Below are 20,536 nucleotides of genomic sequence, written 5' to 3'. Positions count from 1 at the left end.
TCATTACTGAGTATTATAGACAAGTATCCTAAAATGGGAAAAATGAACTCTTCTTTTTATAGTAGTCATTAAAATGAAACCAACCTGTAAAGTATTTCAGATCTGAGTTTAGACAACACTACATTTTCTGAATTTTGGATTTTTTTCTATAATTCGACTTTTGTATTTATTTCAAGCTTAGTCAGTATAAAATTTCACATTCTATGTGAATGGTTTTTATTTCTGGTCTAGGTCTTAAACTGCACTACAGGTGTATGCTAAAAATGACTTAGCAAAACAAATAATATTGAGCCTTCCTGCTTCCCAGATTTTAATTTCTAGATTAAAGAATGACTAATAAACACTAATAAATAAGAAAAGATCCAAGAAATATATTACACATATTTATCATGATTAAATATGGTTTATGGCTTATGCTTATGTAACCCATATCTGAGATGCCTCAGGCTTGCAGCCTACTTTATTTTACAGTAGGCAAGGCAAAGAAACAAATGACATTTTGGTTGGCCTAAGCCCTCATTTAACTCTTAGGAAAAAATATTTCTTTGGATTTAACTTTATAAGGATAAAAGAGAATGAACTTTGAAGTTAACAAATCTTTGTTCCAATTGTATTCCTTTCCCTTGTTTGCTTTTAGAAATTTAACAGATTTCTTAATTTGTTTTAACCTGAGTTTCTTTATCCATGAAGTGATATGCACTGTAGATGTCCTTGCCTGTATAGGAATTGTCGGGAAGGGTTTAATTTCTCCCTCTACCTTTCTTGGGGCTGTACTAATAATAAAATTGATAACAAACCGATTAACAGAAGGAAAAGAAAAAATTTTAACTCATACCCACAGAGGTCACATAGAAATGGGACCTAAGAAGTGGCCAAAGCAGCTTTTATACATTTTAGACAAACAATAAATTTGGGAGTAATTGACAGGGTAAAGAAACTTGGGTTTTCGGGTACTCAATTAGTGAAGAATATCTATATAGAGTTTGGGCTTCAGGCAGTAATTAAAGTAACAAGGTTTGTTTATACAAACTTTTCAGCTCTGGATTCACAGTCTCTGGTGATAAGGGTGTCTTTCTACCTCCAGAGGCAAGGAGGGCATCTTTTGCATTAGAGATTTATTTTCTGCTTTCAAGGGGACAGGGAAGGATCAGAGTTTCCTTCTTGCATCTGCAGCTTCTCAAGCAACTTCAATTCAAAATAATGAATGTGACATTGTGGCTCATGTTGAGGTGACCTGCTCTGAACCCCAACAGAATATGAATATGTATTTAAGACTCTTAGCCCTTGGTGGGCATTCAGTAGATGGTAGATATTCTTGAATGCCATGACTCTCTACTGGCCAGTATTCTATCCAGTGGTTCAAAATAGTTAATTAACAGAAAACAATGTTAACTAAATCTGAGGTATGTGTAAAATGACTAAAACTAAAATTCAGATTGGAATCAGATCCCACAATGAACGTTTTTCATCTAGGTAATACACAAGTATTGCGACGAATTTCTCAATTGCTTTCCTAGTGAGCCTTGCCAGATATTGTCTTGAATGTGACTTCTGAGGCACTCAAGGCACTTTTGCTTGGAGCACGTTTCATTCTTAGATGAAGGAAATCTCTCTAGCTATTTGTAATATTGCTAGATTCTTTTCTTTGCTCTTTCTAAAGCAATTCTTGCTCAGGAAAATTAGAAAGTATGATGCATGTGTAAGTGTATTTCTCCTTCCCAGTCTCCTCCATCACAGACACCAGTCCTACCTTCCTTTTTCAAGGGAAATTCATATTTTCCTTGATGCTTGTATGCTTTGAGATATATGTGACTTTATCTCTCTTATTCTTTACATCCTGCTTGAAGCTCATTTTCCAGATTGAGCATCCACACAAAAGAACTACAGAATTTCTAGGGAATATCATAAATGCACTACTTGAAATTATGTAAGATTTTTTGTGTTATTGCAAAATCTGACTCACTGACATTCAGTTAAAAGGTCAATCCCACCATTAAAGTTTCCCTCATCAGCTCAACCTTCCTCAAAACTCCAATTGCAATTTATAACTCTTCAGTTCATATCATTCTTGGGCTTATATTACAGTTTTGTAAGTACATGACTTCTTGTTTTTTACGCATATGGGAACAGCATGAGGAATAAGAAAGAGTATGGACTTTGAATATTACACAAACTCAGGTTGAAATTTCAGCCTCACAATGACTGGCTGTGTGGCCTTAAAAGTTACTTTCATCTTGACTCAATTGCTTACTTACTGTTTGACATTTAATCTCACTGTATCCCAATCATCTATAAAATGTGGATAACAATAGTATTAGGTAATATGCAACTATTGTGGTGACTAAATCAGATATTTCATGTTAAGTGTTTAGTACAGTTACTGGTACATGGTAAATGCATTAAAATATTATTTTTTATAATAGTAAAATAATTATAAAATTATCAGTATTATCAAACTCTAAATTTTAATTTGCATAATATGTGTAATCATACTTTCCTTTCAGGGATCTTGTATGAGTTAAATATGATATTTTATGAAAAAAAAACCTAGAATATTTTCTGAAAACTAATATGTATTTTCTAAATTAATCTATCTTCTGTTTCAAAATCTAATTTTCTTCACAATAAAATGTTTTACTCATTTTTGAAACTCTCAAAAATTTTTGTACATAATTGAATATAATAAATGTTTGTTGAATTAATTAAATCATAGAGTCAAAGAGAATTGAAATAAATAGCATCCTACCAAATAAATTTTTGTTTGTAAGGCTAGATCTCATCAGCATTTCTGATTTTGAAAATCTGCAGATTCTGACAAATAGTATTAAAATTTGCTATTCACTTATAAATAAATATTCCCTTCTTTCTCCAGACATCTGGAGAAATCTGTCTCATTCTTATATCCAAAGAAAGTAATTTGTTGAATCAGAGAATTTAAATGGAAAATATTCTATATATTTTACATCAAAATTGAGAAATATCTAAAAGAAAAGTAAAAAGTTTGTTTCATTATCAATTGAAGAAACTTTAACTCATTTAATAAACAATTGTTAAATGCATACTGTGTTTACCTCAAGAACAGACATGCCAGGCCACAAGGACATTTAAGAAAAAAATCATTCTATATTTTTAATAGGCAACAGTATTTTAAGTGGATTAGGCATGCAAATGAATGAATATGAATAATGTGATTTGCATGGCAACATGGAACAAAATATGTCTTAAACTCTGAAAATGACTATTTCTAGCTGAAAAAAATGGGAAAAGACTGAAACAATGTAGTATCTGAGTAAAGTCTTACAGCATAAATGTGTTGATGAGTCAAGATGGAGAAAAGAGCACAATCAGACTTTAATAGAATGAAGATAGTTTTTGTGGGTTCAATTATGTCCTGAAAAAGATAGGTTCAAGCCTTAACCTATGGTTCCTATAAATGTGACCTTATTTGGAAATAGGATTTTTGCATTTGTAATCAAGTTGAAGTCACACTGGATTAGAATGGACCTTATATCCAATGGTTGCTTACCTTATAAAGAGACAAAGATTTGGAGACACCTGGGAAGATCCCCTGGAGGAGGGCATGGAAACCCACTCCAGTATTCTTGCCTGGAGAATCCCATGACCAGAGGAGCCTGGTGGGCTGCAGTCCATAGTGTCACAAAGAGTCTAACAGGACTGATGCAACTTAGCACACACACACATACACACACACACACACACACACACTCACACACACACACACAATCAAGTTAAGTTGAAGTCCTACTGGATTAGTTCAGTTCAGTCACTCAGTCTTGTTTGACTCTTTGCGACCCCATGAACCAAAACATGCCAGGCCTCCCTGTCCATCACCAACTCCCAAAGTCCACCCAAACCCATGTCCATTGAAGCAGTGATACCATCCAACCAACTCATCCTCTTTCATCCCCTTCTCCTCCTGCCCTCAATCTTTCCCAGCATCAGGGTCTTTTCAAATGAGTCAGCTCTTCGCATCAGGTGGCCAAATTATTGGAGTTTCAAATTCAACATCAGTCCTACTGGATTAGGATGGGCCCTAAATCCAATGGTTGGTCTCCTCTAAGGAGACAAAGATTGGGAGACACCCAGACACACAGAGGAAATAAAGCCATATGACTATGGAGGCAGAGATTTTAGCAATGCCCCTTCAAGCCAAGGAACACCAAGGATTGCCTGCCTTCACCAGAAGCAAAGAAGAACCAAGAAAAGACTTCCCTAGAGCCTTCAGAGGGAGCCTGAATCTACCAACAGTTTGATTCCAATCCTCAGAACTATAAGAGAAATCCTTGTTGTTTAAGCCACCAAGCTGTGGTAATTTGTTATGGAAGTCTAAGAAACTAACACAATGTTTTCCACAGTTTACCTCTTCTGTTGGAGTGGGCTTTAATAAAAACAATTTGAGATTCAATCCTAATTAAAATCTTGTCTGTGTCATTTTTACTAGATGTGTAGCTTTGAGTAAATTAATTACTTTCTCCTAGCATCAGCTTCACTACAAAAAGAATATGAAAATTACCTACAAGTTCTTCAGATTTTTTGTGGATCAATTGAGATGAAGTATATATGTCATCTGATACATAGCAGATTTTCAGTCAACATTGACAGTGATAATGTTATAGTAATCACCCGGTTTCATTCCTGGGGAGGGGAGATCTGTTGGAGAAAGGATAGGCAACCCACTCCAGTATTCTTGGGTTTCCCTTGTGGCTCAGCTGGTGAAGAATCCGCCTGTAATGTGGGAGACCTGGGTTTATCCCTAGGTTGGGGAGATCCCCTGGAGAAGGGGAAGGCTACCCAACCCAGTATTCTGGCCTAGAGAATTCCATGGACTGTATAATCCTTGGGGTGGCAAAGAGTTGGACACGACTGAGAAACTTTCACTTTCATTGTTGATTGCAGTTACAAAGATGACTGGTGTCATGATAATAAACAGATAACCTCATACTTTAAATTATACCTCACTTAAATTTACTAAAGATTTTGAAGATGACAGCAAGGAGATCCAACCACTCCATTCTAAAGGAGATCAGTCCTTGGTGTTCTGGAAGGACTGATGCTAAAGCTGAAACTTCAATACTTTGGCCACCTCATGAGAAGAGTTGACTCATTGGAAAAGACCCTGATGCTGGGAGGGATTGGGGGCAGGAGGAGAAGGGGACAACAGAGGATGAGATGGCTGTATGGCATCACTGACTCGATGGACATGAGTCTGGGTGAACTCCGGGAGTTGGTGATGGACAGGGAGGCCTGGCGTGCTGCGATTCATGGGATTGCAAAGAGTCGGACACAACTGAGCGACTGAACTGAAGATGTACCTGAGACTTTTAAAATCTTGAAAAGTCAAGATTTTATTTGAAAATAGATAAAGGAGTTACGAGATACACCGTTTTTTCCTCTTATTTGCATAATTACAATAGATACACCTGACTCTTAAGCACCATGTTTGATTGACACTGGTAGTCAGATGATATGATTAAATAAACAAATGTTACAAAATTTTATTTTGTAACTGGATCAATAATATGTTGGCATTATATTAAATAGCATTAGATACAGTTTTAAATATGGACATATTTTTGGTACTATGTATAATTGCATAACTTGAGGAATTACATAGTCCCAGCTTTGTTCTTTTCTGATAAATAGAAGATAAACAGTGCCATATGCTTTGATGATGCGTCTCAAAATGAGAATAGAAGGTATGTATAGTACTGTGCTAGGTGATACTTAATAACTTCACTAGTAAACAGTGCATACCTTTCTATAGGTTAAATTTTAGGGAGACTAAAAAGGTAATTAAATGTGTAATATCAAAGCAAGCACACCAATGAACAATAGCTAACAGTGCTGATTCTAAAGCCACATAGCCTTGGTTCATTTTCTTGGGTCAATCATTATCTTTGTGAACTTGGGGTAAGTTTCTCAACCTCTGTGTGCCTCAATTTTCCTCATCTGTAAAGTGGGGATAATCATTACTATGACATTTAATATGCTCATTAATTGAGCTAATAATATATGTAAGCCACTTAAAAGTAGAGTGCCTGACACTAGAGTTGGATTTACCTTGAAGCTGTAAACCTTTAGCATCAGGTTTTTATTTTTCCTTTGCATTTCTCATTTTAAGCCTTGGGAGGCACCATTGCAATGTTTTCACAGGCTCACATCTTTTTATAAATACGCAAAAGTAAAACATTTATCCATAATCACTTAAGACAGCTGTCTCCCTCCATTTTGATTCCCACTGCATCAGCTTCCTTTCATGTTAAACGAGTTGAAATGGCCCTAGGCATTCTGAACCGGCTGTGGGTAAGCTGAACTGAGGACTAATTGAGTTTAGGGTCAGTAGTGTAATTTGCATATATAGTTAAGGTACTACTGACTATCTTGGTGAAGGAATGCATTCCAGGACTACTCCTAGCATACTGTGCTGATGTGCCCAGTGTCATAATATGAAAGTATAGGGCCAGATGATAAACTCATCCTTTAGCAAGTTGCACTTATCCTGTAGCACTGGCAGTGGAAGCATGTGGGTAGTAGAGAAGAAACAAGGTTTGAAATGTATACAGCCAGAAATTAGTTTCTAGAAAATTCATCCAAATCTTGCAACTTATATATGAAATAAAGTTAATAAAGATTTCCCCAAATTTGAAAACAGTCCAAAAAATTTACATGGTATTATACATAATGAATCGTGATGCTGAAAGAAGTTTTTCTAATGTCAGTATTAGCTTTAAAAAATATTAACCAATCAGTTATGCTAGAAAGAAGACTAAATTATCTTTCTATTCTCTCTATAGAAAATGATATTTTATGATTCTTGCCACAAAAAGGCAAGGAAAGGTATGAAAACAAAAGAAAAGATAGTATAGAGATATATTATGCATTTAATTACTAAAGATGTTTTATTATTTTTTTTTTTATTTTATGACCCTGGTGATATTTGCTATGATTTCCCTTCTAAATAAATCATCACTTACATACTTAAAATAATTTTATATACATAATTTTGTATTCATTTTCTTAATGAGCCAACAAAATTTTATAAGCTTTAGAATCTACAAAATCTGGACAGGGTTTATATTAAGTATTAAGAACAATCAAAGAGACATTAAAATACGTGAGATACATATATATATATATATATATATGAATGTATAATTATAAATAATATATATGAGTGTTTTAAGTGCCCAATTTTAAAATGTAACCTTGAGAGTCCAAAGAAATTTACAGCTCACAGAGGTCAAACTACCATCATCATGTATAAGTCTGAGATGTATTGTTTCATTGAAACCATTCAGCAGAGATATATTGAGCTTCCCCTAAATGTTGACTGGAATACAAATTGAAGACTTCACTGTCTCCCTCTTTAAGGCACAGAGTATCTAGAGGGACAGAGAGTTTCTATAAGACAAATGAATGAGAATGATAGGAAGGAAGAAAGAAAGGAAAGAAAAGGCAGGAAAAGAAGGAAGAAAGAGAGGAGGACAAAAGTAGAAAGAAAGTGTGGCAACATTTCTACTTCATTTTGTTTACTTGAGACCTTGGATTTTCTGACACCTCTTGTTGTTTTCTGAGTGTTAGTCATCCTTTTGTCATCCCCAAGAGAAATTAATCAAGAATACTAAACAACAAACATTATGTTGCTAAGTCACTTCAGTCGTGTCTGACTCTGTGTGACCCCACAGACGGCAGCCCACCAGGCTCTCCCATCCCTGGGATTCTCCAGGCAAGAACACTGGAGTGGGTTGCCAGTTCCTTCTCCAATGCATGAATGTGAAAAGTGAAAGGGAAGTCACTCAGTCATGTCCGACTCTTAGCGACCCCATGGATTGCAGCCTACCAGGTTCCTCCGTCCGTGCGATTTTCTAGGCAAGAGTACTGGAGTGGGGTGCCATCGCCTTCTCCGACAGACATTATGTAGTTCCAAGTAATTAGTGCAACATTTCTAGATTTTACCAAATCAAAAGAGTACTTCAGTAATGATATATAACAAGCAAAAAAAAAAACAAAAAACAAAAAATGGGTGAGAAGAAAACAGTGAAATAAGAAAAATAGACATAGATGTTTCAGATGTAACTGATGTTATCCTCGAAACTCAAAATTTTGTTTTCATAAAATCACTGAGAACAGTTTCTCAACATAATATAGAAAATCCATTTGTAAAATGAATATTCCTTTCAATTATTTTTAAAATAAGTTTAAAAAAATAGCCGTGACAAAAATAGGAAATCAACTTGAAAACGTGGAAGCAAACATAACTAACGAATCAATGGAAAAGCTCTGGTGAATTAGCACAAAGAAGTGAAAAGAACAGGACAGGAATCAAATGTAACATATTACTGGGTCTCTCATCCAGTTAAATAAAAGCTTTAACATACGTTACTGTCACATTTTCATGAGAGTCTTAATTTTATACTCTTAAAACCCGTCCATCAAGATGTCCAATGGTTTCCCATGACAGAGATTGGTAAAATGTGCTGCCAGATGATTGCATCTAATAGATGGTTTAAGCTCAGACACATATTTTTTGAACTCCCAGAGATGAATCACAATCATCAAGAATTTTACTTTTCTATTTCTCTAGCTCTTGTTCTCTGCTAATTTCGTGTTTTGTTTAGTTTTTGGTATGCATAGGGCAGAAAAATTTTTGCCCATTGATGGCAGCAATGATTGATAATTTTGTTTTATGGCTTTATCATTTAGTGGTTTCTGAAAATAGATTAATAAATTAGAGAGATTCATTCCCTCTTGAATAAGAGCTGAAAGAGAATGTGGTATGTTTTCTTTTGTTTGTTTACTTGGAGCTCAAATAATTTAAGAATGTCATGCCTACCAGCAATGATAATAATTTTTTGTATATGGATTTCTTAGGCATTGTGTTTTTGTTTACCTGTGATTAAACTGAAGATTTTATTTTATAAGATTATTTCATGTCTGCCTGTCTATGTGTCTGTATTTCGTGAAAGCATTTCTTTTGTTGTTGTTATATTAGTGTGAAATATTTTTTAATTTCCATAAAATATTAATAATTGGACTATAAGTTACTTGAACCCTGTTCTAATTGCTTTGTGGAGATAAATAAGTGAATATGTAAAATAAATATTCTTAAAATTGCTAGATAATAAGAAATTTTAACTTCTAATATTTTAAATATGCTAGACATTTAAAAAATATTCTTACAGAGACTAACTCAGAAATATTTTAACAATCCAGGTTCATATACTTAAGACATACTTAAATAATAATGAATTTTATAAATTTAAGGTCAGTCTCTGGTAAACAAGAACATTTTATAATTTTGGTTTAATAAAAAAAAGTATGCCTTCTCTCTGCATCAGTTCAGTTCAGACGCTCAATCATGTATGACTCTGTGATGCCAGGGACTGCAGCATGCCAGGCCTCCCTGTCTATAACCAATTACTGGAGTTTACTCAACTCATGTCCATTGAGTCGTGTCATCTAACCATCTCATTTGCTAAACCCTTCTCTTCCCGCCTTCAATCTTTCCCAGCATCAGGGTCTTTTCAAATGATTCAGCTCTTCACATCAGGTGGCCAAAGTATTGGAGTTTCAGCTTCAACATCAGTCCTTCCAATGAACGCTCAGAACTGATCTCCTTTAGGATGGACTGATTGGATCTACTTGCTGTACAAGGGATTCTCAAGAGTCTTTTCCAACACCACAGGTCAAAAGCATCGATTTTTTGGTGCTCAGCTTCCTTTATAGTCAAATTATCACATCCATACATGATTACTGGAAAAGCCATGGTCTTGACTAGATGGACCTTTGTTGGCAAAGTAATGTCTCTGCATTTTAATACGCTATCTAGGTTGGTCATAACTTTTCTTAAAAGGAGCAAACGTCTTTTAATTTCATGGCTGCAATCACCATCTGCAGTGATTTCGGAGCCCAGAAAAATAAAGTCTGCCACTGTTTCCACTGTTTCCCCATCTATTTGCCATAAAGTGATGGGACCAGATGCCATGATCTTAGTTTTCTGAATGTTGAGCTTTAAGCCAACTTTTTCCCTCTCTTCTTTCAATTTCATCAAGAGGCTCTTTAGTTCTTCTTTACTTTCTGCCATAAAAGTGGAGTCATCTGCATATCTGAGGTTATTGATATTTCTCCCAGAAAACTTGATTCTAGCTTGTGCTTTATCCAGCCCAATGTTTCTCATGATGTACTCTGTATAAAAGTTAAATAAGCAGGGTGACAATATACAGCCTTGACGTACTCCTTTTCCTATTTGGAACCAGTCTGTTGTTCCATGTCCAGTTCCAACTGTTGCATCCTGACCTGTATACAGGTTTCTCAAGAGGCAGGTCAGGTGGTCTGGTATTCCCATCTCTTGCAGAATTTTCCACAGTTTATTGTGATCCACACAGTCAAAGGCTTTGGCATAGTCAATAAAGCAGAAATAGATGTTTTTATGGAACTCTCTTGCTTTTTCCATGATCCAGCGAACACTGGCAATTTGATCTCTGGTTCCTCTGCCTTTTCTAAAACCAGCTTAAACATCTGGAAATTCATGGTTCACACATTGCTGAAGCGTGACTTGGAGAATTTTGAGCATTACTTCACTAGTGTGTGAGATGAGTGCAATTGTGCAGTAGTTTGAGTGTTCTTTGGCATTGCCTTTCTTTGGGATTGAAATGAAAACTGACCTTTTCCAGTCCTGTGGCCACTGCTGAGTTTTCCAAATTTACTGGCATATTGAGCATAGCACTTTCACAGCATTATATTTTAGGATTTGAAATAGCTCAACTGGAATTCCATCACCTCCACTAGCTTTGTTCATAGTGATGCTTCCTAAGGCTCACTTGACTTCACATTCCAGGATGTCTGGCTCTAGGTGAGTCATCACACTATTGTGATCATCTGGGTTGTGAAGATCTTTTTTGTACAGTTCTTCTGTGTGTTCTTGCTACCTTTTCTTGATATCTTCTGCTTCTGTTAAGTCCATACCATTTCTGTCCTTTACTGAGCCCATCTTTGCATGAAATATTCCCTTGGTATCTCTAATTTTCTTGATGAGATCTCTAGTCTTTCCCTTTCTATTTTTTCTTCTATTTCTTTGCACTTACAGTTGAGAAACTTCCCTGGTGGCACAGATGGTAAGGCATCTGCCTACAATGAGAGAGATCCAGGTTCGATCCCTAGGTTGGGAAGATCCTTTGGAGAAGGAAATGGCAACCCACTCCAGTACTCTTGCCTGAGAAATCCCATAGATGGAGAAGCATGGTAGGCTACTGTCCATGGGGTTGCAGAGAGTCAGACAAGACTGAGTGACTTCACTTTCACTTCACCATTGAGGAAGGCTTTCTTATCTCTCCTTGCTATTCTTGGGAACTCTGCATTCAAATGGATAGTATATCTTTGCTTTTCTCCTTTGTTTTTTTACTTCTCTTCTTTTCACAGCTATTTTTAAGGCCTCATCAGACAACCATTTTGCCTTTTTTGCAAATTGTCTTGGTCCCTGTTTCCTCTACTATGTCAGGAACCTCCATCCATAGTTCATGAGGCACTCTGTCTATCAGATCTAGTCCATTAAATCTATTTCCCACTTCCCTGTATAATCATAAGGGATTTGATTTAGATCATACCTGAATGATATAGTTTTCAATTTTTTTCTGTTTTATATATAATACAAGCATACATTTTCTTCTACCTGAGTTTGCTTCAAATTTTAAAATTTTACTGACTAAACTGATTATACACCTATATAATGTTTCCAATTATTAAAATATGCATTTGTATTCAACTAAATTGAATAGTTGTTCTGAAACTTTTGATTTCAAAAGTAGTTATATTTTGTAGTGTCAACTTACAGATAATTTCCAAATTATCTTAAAGGTAGCTTAAACCAAGGATTCAATTAATTAATGGATAATTATTGGATCCCTAATTAATTTGCCGGACAGAATACTGAAACATCCAAACCATTGATTAATACTTGGAACTTAAAGTTTATATATTTTTACCTATTTTCTTATGTTAAAGAGAAGCTATATCTTTGGGTGATGTTAATGAGTGTTCATTTTTGCCACTTTAAGGAAGTATAAAAGGGATATGTAGTTATTGAAAACTTCATTTTGCATTTAGTTTCACAAACTGTGCTAATCTGTTAAAATGCTTGCATAAGAGGACAGCTCTCTATTATTCACTCTGCAGTCCACTGTTTTCTATGTGAAATAGAAGCTATTTACTTTTGTTAAAAATGTATAATTACAGATGTTCAAGCTGGTTTTAGAAAAGGCAGAGGAACCAGAGATCAAATTGCCAACATCTGCTGGATCATTGAAAAAGGAAGAGAGCTCCAGAAAAACATCTATTTCTCCTTTATTGACTATGCCAAAGCCTTTGAACATGTGGATCACAATAAACTGTGGGAAATTCTTCAAGAAATGGGAATACCAGACCACCTGACCTGCCTCTTGAAAAACCTATATGCAAATCAGGAAGCAACAGTTAGAACTGGACATGGAACAACAGACTGGTTCCAAATAGGAAAAGGAATACATCAAGGCTGTATAGTCACCCTGCTTATTTAACTTCTATGCAGATGTACTCTATGCAGAGTACATCATGAGAAATGCTGGGCTGGAAGAAGCACAAGCTGGAATCAGGATTGCTGGGAGAAATATCAATAACCTCAGATATGCAAATGACACCACTCTTATGGCAGAAAGTGAAGAGGAACTAAAAAGCATCTTGATGAAAGTGAAAGAGGAGAGTGAAAAAGTTGGCTTAAAACCCAACATTCAGAAAACGAAGATCATGGCATCTGGTCCCATCACTTTATGGCAAATAGATGGGGAAACAGTGGCAGACTTTATTTTTTTGGGCTCCAAAATCACTGCAGATGGTGACTGCAGCCATGAAATTAAAAGACGCTTACTCCTTGGAAGGAAAGTTATGACCAACCTAGATAGCATACTCAAAAGCAGAGACATTACTTTGCCAACAAAGTTCCATCTAGTCAAGGCTATGGTTTTTCCAGTGGTCCTGTATGGATGTGAGAGTTGGACTGTGAAGAAAGCTGAATGCTGAAGAACTGATGCTTTTGAACTGTGGTGTTGGAGAAGACTCTTGAGAGTCCCTTGGACTGCAAGGACATCCAACCAGTCCATTCTAAAGGAGATCAGTCCTGGGTGTTCTTTGGAAGGACTGATGCTAAAGCTGAAACTCCAGTACTTTGGCCACCTCATGGGAAGAGTTGACTCATTGGAAAATACTTTGATGCTGGGAGGGATTGGGGGCAGGAGGAGAAGGGGATGACAGGGGACAAGATGGCTGGATGGCATCACGGACTCGATGGACATGAGTTTGAGTAAACTCCAGGAGTTGGTGATGGACAGGGAGGCCTGGCATGCTGCAGTTCATGGGGTCGCAAAGAGTCAGACATGACTGAGTGACTGAACTGAACTGAAAGACTACTTAAGACAAAATATTGAGAATTCAACTTTTTTTTTTTTAAGGAAAAATAGTCATTTGTTTCAAAGCAGGATTTCTCAGACTTCTTGGTCTTTGGATACCTTCCCATTCTTAGGAATTATTGAGGACCTCCAAAACCTTTCATTTATGTGAATTATACTTATCAATATTTACCATATTAGAAATTGTGATTTTTAATTTCTTTGATGAGAGTAGTGATGAATTCACATGTATGAATATATACATACATATGAATCTATCATTTTATGATGAATACATGAATACATCACAATGTATTCATCATTACTCTCTTCAAAAAAATAAACATTGTGTGTTGTCAACAATATCTTAATATAATTATGAAATTTGTTTTTACATGGTTAGAGATATCGTAAAATAATTGTATCAGTTTTACAATATGAAAAAGCATAATATAAAATGAAACTTGGAAGGCAAATTGCATTTTCTTGCATTATAGTACCTAAATCTAAAAAGAAACTAAGCAATATATTAATCTTTTACCAGTTAATTTAATCCTGAGTGGCTTGCTTCCTTGGTTTACTGATTAATACCTTCATCTACAGTATGAAAGGTAACTACCTTCTGTGTAATCTGCCTTGTTGTTGTTCAATCACTAAATGATGTCTGACTCTCTGTGACCCCATGAACTATAACACACCAGGCTTCCCTGTCCTTCACTATCTCTCAGAGTTCGCTTAAACTATGTCCTTTGAGTCGGTGATGCCATCCAACCATCTCATCCACTTTCACCCTATTCTCCTCTTGCTCTCAGTCTTCACAACATCAGGGTCTTCTCCAACAAGTCAGCTCTTCACTTCAGGTGGCCAAAGTATTGGAGCTTCAGCTTCAGTATCTGTCCTTCCAATGAATATTCAGGGTTGATTTCCTTTAGGATTGACTGGTTTGATCTCCTTACTGTCCAAGGGACTCTCAAGCACCACAATTTGAAAGCATCAGTTCTTAGGCACTCAGCCTTGTCTATGCTCTAACTCTCATCTGTACATGATTACTGGAAAAACCATAGCCTACATTGTAAAATTCTGTGTTTTCACCAAAATGGTTTTCTGTGCTTTATGTTAATTTTTATTAGGCCTTGAATACTTTAGAGGAAAGAAGAACAAAAACAAAAGTTATCACTTACCAAAGAACTAAGGTTCTTTAAATCTTGTTATCATATGTTGCTTTAAAATATTTTATTGTCACTTTAATTAAATGGTTAACCAAGTACTGTTTCTCATATATCCATGATCCTTTTAAACAAGTGTCCAATTCTCTTCTAAAAACTTTTTAAAATTTTCCTTTCAAAAATCATATCTTAGAAGCAGAAAAATAAGATAAAAATTTCAGAATATTTTAATATCTGAAACTATAAGACTACATCAGAGGGTCCCTGGAAAATTACAAAGATTTGTTCTTTCACTTAAAAAAGAGAGTTTAAAAAGTATCTAATTAGATTTGTTTGACGAGTTGTATAGGCAGACTTGTCAAATCAGAAGAGACACTCAGCCTTCCTTAGGTTAAAACTGATATTGGTAAAATATTATTGATATAAATATTCCAGAAATTTCAGAGTTTATGGGAAGTCTTTGTGTATTTCTTTCAATAACATGTTTCAACCTCAGGGAAAACATTGATTCAAACTCTTATGAAATTTTTTTTCAAGTTTTCCTGCATTTTTCAATCTTCTGGTAGTGCTTTATCTAATATTAGTCAATATCTATATAATGTTATCAGTCATAGTTTCAATTATTACTTAAAATATTTATTGACCACCTCCTTACTTCTGTAATTTCAAACTACCATCTTCAAGGCCAGTGATTCTCCAACAGTGAGACATATTAGACTAATGTATGTGTAAGCTTTACTCCAGAGTTTACTTGACATTTTTGGTAAACTTTTGATTTGTATGTTTCAGGATCATTAAATGTTATATCTCAAGATTCTTTTAAGAAAAACTCCATCCATTATTTAATAAATAGTCACTGACTTCTTTAACAGAAATATATCAGTCTCCTTCAACAAAATATAGTCTCAAAGGTTTATGGAAAAGGACCGTTATAGGTACTTTACACTATTGACATTTCAATGAATAGAATTTTGGATATATGTTTCTGACCTGACATTGTTTAGACCACTTTTAGATTCTGCCAGGGGACTACATCAGGATTTTCAGAACTCTTTTCAGTCGAGAAACAGATGGCCTCATCAAAATGCTAACCCAATATCAAATAGAACAAGAATTAATTACATAGGGCTGAATAAGCTGGTGAGGGGAATTTTAACACAGCTTTTTAAGGGAAGGGTATATTATTAATATATCTTTAATGTTTTATTTCCTGAATATGTAAGAAAGTGTTTTCTCTTTGTTAAGCTATCTGAAACCCAGAACAACTGTGTAAACTCTGCTTTTGTAAATTGAGATGAACTATTTTAGATGATATCTAATTCTCACTAATCATCAAATGCAGAAACTTACTACTTCTATTTACTTTTATGCCAATATAGTTATTTGCAGAAGATTGATAAAAATGTCTTCCTTTTTACCAGAATATAATAAAACAAAATGATTGTGAAAGCATGGCCTTATCTTGAGTGTCATATTTGAGAACAATGCTCATTTAATCAGATATGACAAGCTGCTTTTGAAAAATAAAAGCTAGCCTTCTTATGGAGACAATGACTACAAAACTGTTCCAGGAAAACTGCCTGATACCTGGTTTGCAGAGCTCAGCCTCACAGAGAGTAAGGAAGGTTACTTCCTGTTTGATCAAGAACCTTATAAAATTTGGGGCACTATGAGAAGAGAAAAAAATGACGCAAGTTTAGAGTTACTGCAAATGAATGTGGTAGAAGGAGCATCTTGGACTTTATTTCCTTACCTTGGACTACTAGATAATAAGAGTTTTAATAAGTCAAATCTGATATTACTTACTGTAGTTTTCTAAGTAGATGTTAGCCTTCTGGTGTTTACAATTCTTAACTATTATATGGCTCTTGATTTGTAAAAAGTCTAAGGTGTCCATGGTAAAATAATACACTTACTGTACCTGTGTAAGTAATCAGACCAACCTAGTGAGACAAGACTTATTTTGTAATCAAGAAAATCTTTTTTTGGGATTATCATGATTACAAGGGAAGAGGAACCTGTCAGGAAGAATTGTGAAAGACTTTGAAAGGTATCAAAAAGATTACTAGGTATCTTCAGTGGAAAATTATGTATTGTTTAGAGCACACCATTTCAGGTTTTCTGACACTAAGGGGTTTACATTTTTCATTGTCTTTGGCCTAGTTTATAACTTTATAAGTTGTAGAAAATCAGTGTGAAAGATTCTTGCCCATGAATGTGTAAATTAATAGTGTTTGGTGGAATTAAGTTGATTATTGCTCTTTAGATATTGATGAATTTTGCCAGTTTTGCATCTATTAAGCAAATTTATTTGAATGTTCAACATGGATCTACCTAAGATGGCTGCCCTTTGGATATTCCTGCAAACTGGTTGCAACATTTTACAGGTTCCCTCATTACTTAATGGATTATGTAGAATTCTGGGCACGTGTTCTTTTAAAATATAAGAAGTTATGATAAGTAGAATACTTGAATAAGTAGCAAGAAGAAAAGTAGGCCACCACAGGTTCAAGATTAACCATATTTAATATATTTAAAAGGTAAAGTGTATAATTAAGGCTTAACTTTGATTTCACAAATGCAATGAAGAGAGAAAAATATTAGATATTAGTTTTATGTCAGCACATTTTATATCTTTATCTTCTAGAACATTGGTTGGCTTATCTCTCAGAAATGGTTTATATGAGTACTGTTCAGTCACATCATTTCATTGATTTAAACTGGTTAAAAGGCACAATGGTTACATTTCTGAAACAATACAAAAGTTCTGTCACCTAAAAAATGGTATCTCTGAAATGAGAGAAACCAAGCTCTATATATTGAGTTGTGCACTCCCGAAGATAGATTTCTAAGCATTGACAATTTTTATCAGCTGACAAAATTTCATATCCCTGCTCTTGCTTATCAGTGTTATGACAATAAGGTACCTAGTGTAGAGATCATCAATTGTCTTAAGGAAACTTATGCTAACACATCATTTATCAAAGTAATATAAGAAATATTCATTTTATAGTAATTTGATACATATTTTATGCAAAAAGAATTCAGTATCAATTAAAATTGGAATATTCTCAATGAAAATTAGAATATTAGAAGTTCTGTATACTCTTACCATTGAAAATTGTAACTGTGAAGCTTTAAAGTTTTCCAAACCTATGTGAGCATTTCATCCCATAGATACCCATTAAGAGCATGTGGAATAATATTCCTCATAAAAACAGTTTAGGGTATGCTGTACCGTCATGAACCATATATTAGATTGTTAATAAACTCTTGATAAATCCTATAAAAATAAGGTAATTTTAATGAGAGCAGTTAAATTTTCTTATAATATAAATATAAATAAGAATAAGTAGAAATAAATTATATAATCTTATATATAAGATTTTCTTAAAGTGTTTCATTTTAAAACTTTGTGTCATTTCTTTATGTACTAGTAAGTTCACTTTTATAAAAAAAAGGAATCATACTACTTTCTTTTATATAACTTCCAATTTTTATTACACATAAACATATTTCTAGGCTGTTAAATGCTTTAAAACACAATTTTAATGGCTTCAAAATATTCTATTTATGAATATACCAAAATATTTTAGACAAGCCTTATCAATGGGCATTATATATGGGTTTGCTTTTCACTATCATAAATTCCACACAGAATTCTTATGACTCTTTAGGATAAATTTCTAATCCAAACATAGTAGATCAAAAAGTATGCAAAATTCTAATGTTCTTCATCTATATAAGTATTTGGCCTCCCACCTCCATCAGGTTTTCCAACTGGCAGACCTGTGTTATGTTTGTATTTTACTATCAGTTCTCTTGTTACTTTCTGAAGATGTTTAAAATCACGACTAATCTCTTCAAACTTTCAACTGTATTCATTTTCAGCCAGCTGAATTCATATCCTTCTTTTGAAAGAAAATAGAACACATGCTTCCTCACCTAAAATAATTTTACATATTTACTTCTCTCTTACGTCACTGTCTATCCTTTTCACTTTTACTCAGATTAAAATGTAAATCTTTGTCCTGCATCTTGGATTCCACTCTTGTGTTGCTCAGAAGACCATATTCTTTATTCTGCGTATCTCCCCACATCTATTATAGATTCTTTCACAACATAGACCCCAAGCAAACAAATAAACAAAAAATCTCAACACCACAGTCCACTCCAGCTACTACTTTAAACTTTCTCCCTCCACAGTCAAAATTTTTCAGAATGTTATTTCTACTCACAGTTTTAATTTCCTTACATTTAAGGCTCATTGAACGAGTCTGACCCATCTCCTACACTGCTTTTGCCAAAGGCATATTTTTACTAATAATTTTAGTGAAACTTATTATTTGGTCCTTATTTTATTTGCTTTCCCTGTAATATTTAGCATTCTTGATTACTTCATCTTTGAAATATTCACTTTCCCATGTTTTACAAAAGCATACTCTTCTATTTTCCCTCCTACATTTCTGACTCCCTGATTACTCTGATTTGAAAGCTTCTTTTATTGTATACATGCTTTAAAGTAAGTTATTTCTCAAGTACTGCACCAGGCTCTTTATCTTTATTATTTTTTGTTTTGCTTCTTTTCTGCATAAAACATACTCTCTCTAGGAAATATAGTCTATATATGTGTTTTGATTATCATCAATCTCATGTTTCTCCTGTCCTATAGTACTAAGTATCTGGTAATTTCCATGTACCAGCTGTATCCTCACCCAAGTTATTGATAGTTAAGTTATCTCAATGTTAGTTTACTCATTTGTAGAATGGGAATAAGAATTGTTTATCTGCTTTGGGTCACATTGGATAACATCAGTGAGATAATTTCAACATTTTACTACAGTACCTGGCAAATAACAAGTGCTTAATAAAGACCCTTTACTCTTAATCCATAGTGTATTCAAAACAATTTTGGACAAAAATGTTATAACACTCAAGTAATTACTGGGAAGAAAATCCTTGGTGAATAACAAAATTAAGGTCAAAATAACACATTGGTATGTACATGAAAGTATATTAGTTAAGATGACACTAGCTGCAATAACAGATGAACCTGAATTTTTCAATGGCTTAACACAATAGAATTTTATTTTTCATTCACTTAAATAAGTGGGGCAGAGGCTTTGCCCCAGACTGATGTAGATTTGGTATGCATAGAGTCTGCCATCTAGCATGTTGCAGATAGTATTTTTGACAAATATTTTGGCACTGACTATCTTAAGTCTTTCCAGCCCCTGACACAAATTTTCTTGCCATCCACTGCCTTCTTACTAAGCCATGATATATCTTTTATGGTTTTGTGTTTTAGAAGTCCTACTTACTTCTACTGGCAATTTGTGTATTAGTTGTTGTAATACAAACTGCCTAAGAGATAATTGCCAAAATCTCAGTGGCTTACTACAGTGATCGTGTAACACTGATAACATTAATATCATTTGTATAGTAACTTCTTCCATTTCTTAATGACCTGTAAGTCAAGAAACATATATTAATTCTAACATTGTAAGCGATGGCACCCCACTCCAGTACTCTTGCCTGGAAAATCCCATGGATGGAGGAACCTGGAAGGCTGCAGTCCATGGGGTTGCGAAGAGTCAGACACGACTGAGCAACTTCCCTTTCACTTTTCACTTTCATGCATTGGAGAAGGAAATGGCAACCCACTCCAGTGTTCTTGCCTGGAGAATCCCAGGGATGGGGGAGCCTGGTGGGCTACCGTCTGTGGGGCTGCACAGAGTCAGACACGACTGAAGCGACTTAGCAGCAAGCAATTGCTAATCAGTAGTAAGACTTGGGCTTCCCTGCTGGCTCAGACGAAAAGAATCTGCCTGCAATAAGGGAGACCTGGGTTCAGTCCCAAGGTGGATAAGATCCCCTGGAGAAGGGAATGGCTACGCACTCTAGTATTCTTGCTTAGAGAACCCATGGACAGAG

Source organism: Bos grunniens, chromosome 6 (assembly GCF_055505025.1).
Source record: "Bos grunniens cultivar Pamir isolate PY7600 chromosome 6, Bosgru_T2T1.0, whole genome shotgun sequence".
In the NCBI taxonomy this organism is placed as follows: domain Eukaryota; kingdom Metazoa; phylum Chordata; class Mammalia; order Artiodactyla; family Bovidae; genus Bos; species Bos grunniens.
Note: the sequence above shows the minus strand (reverse complement) of the source record.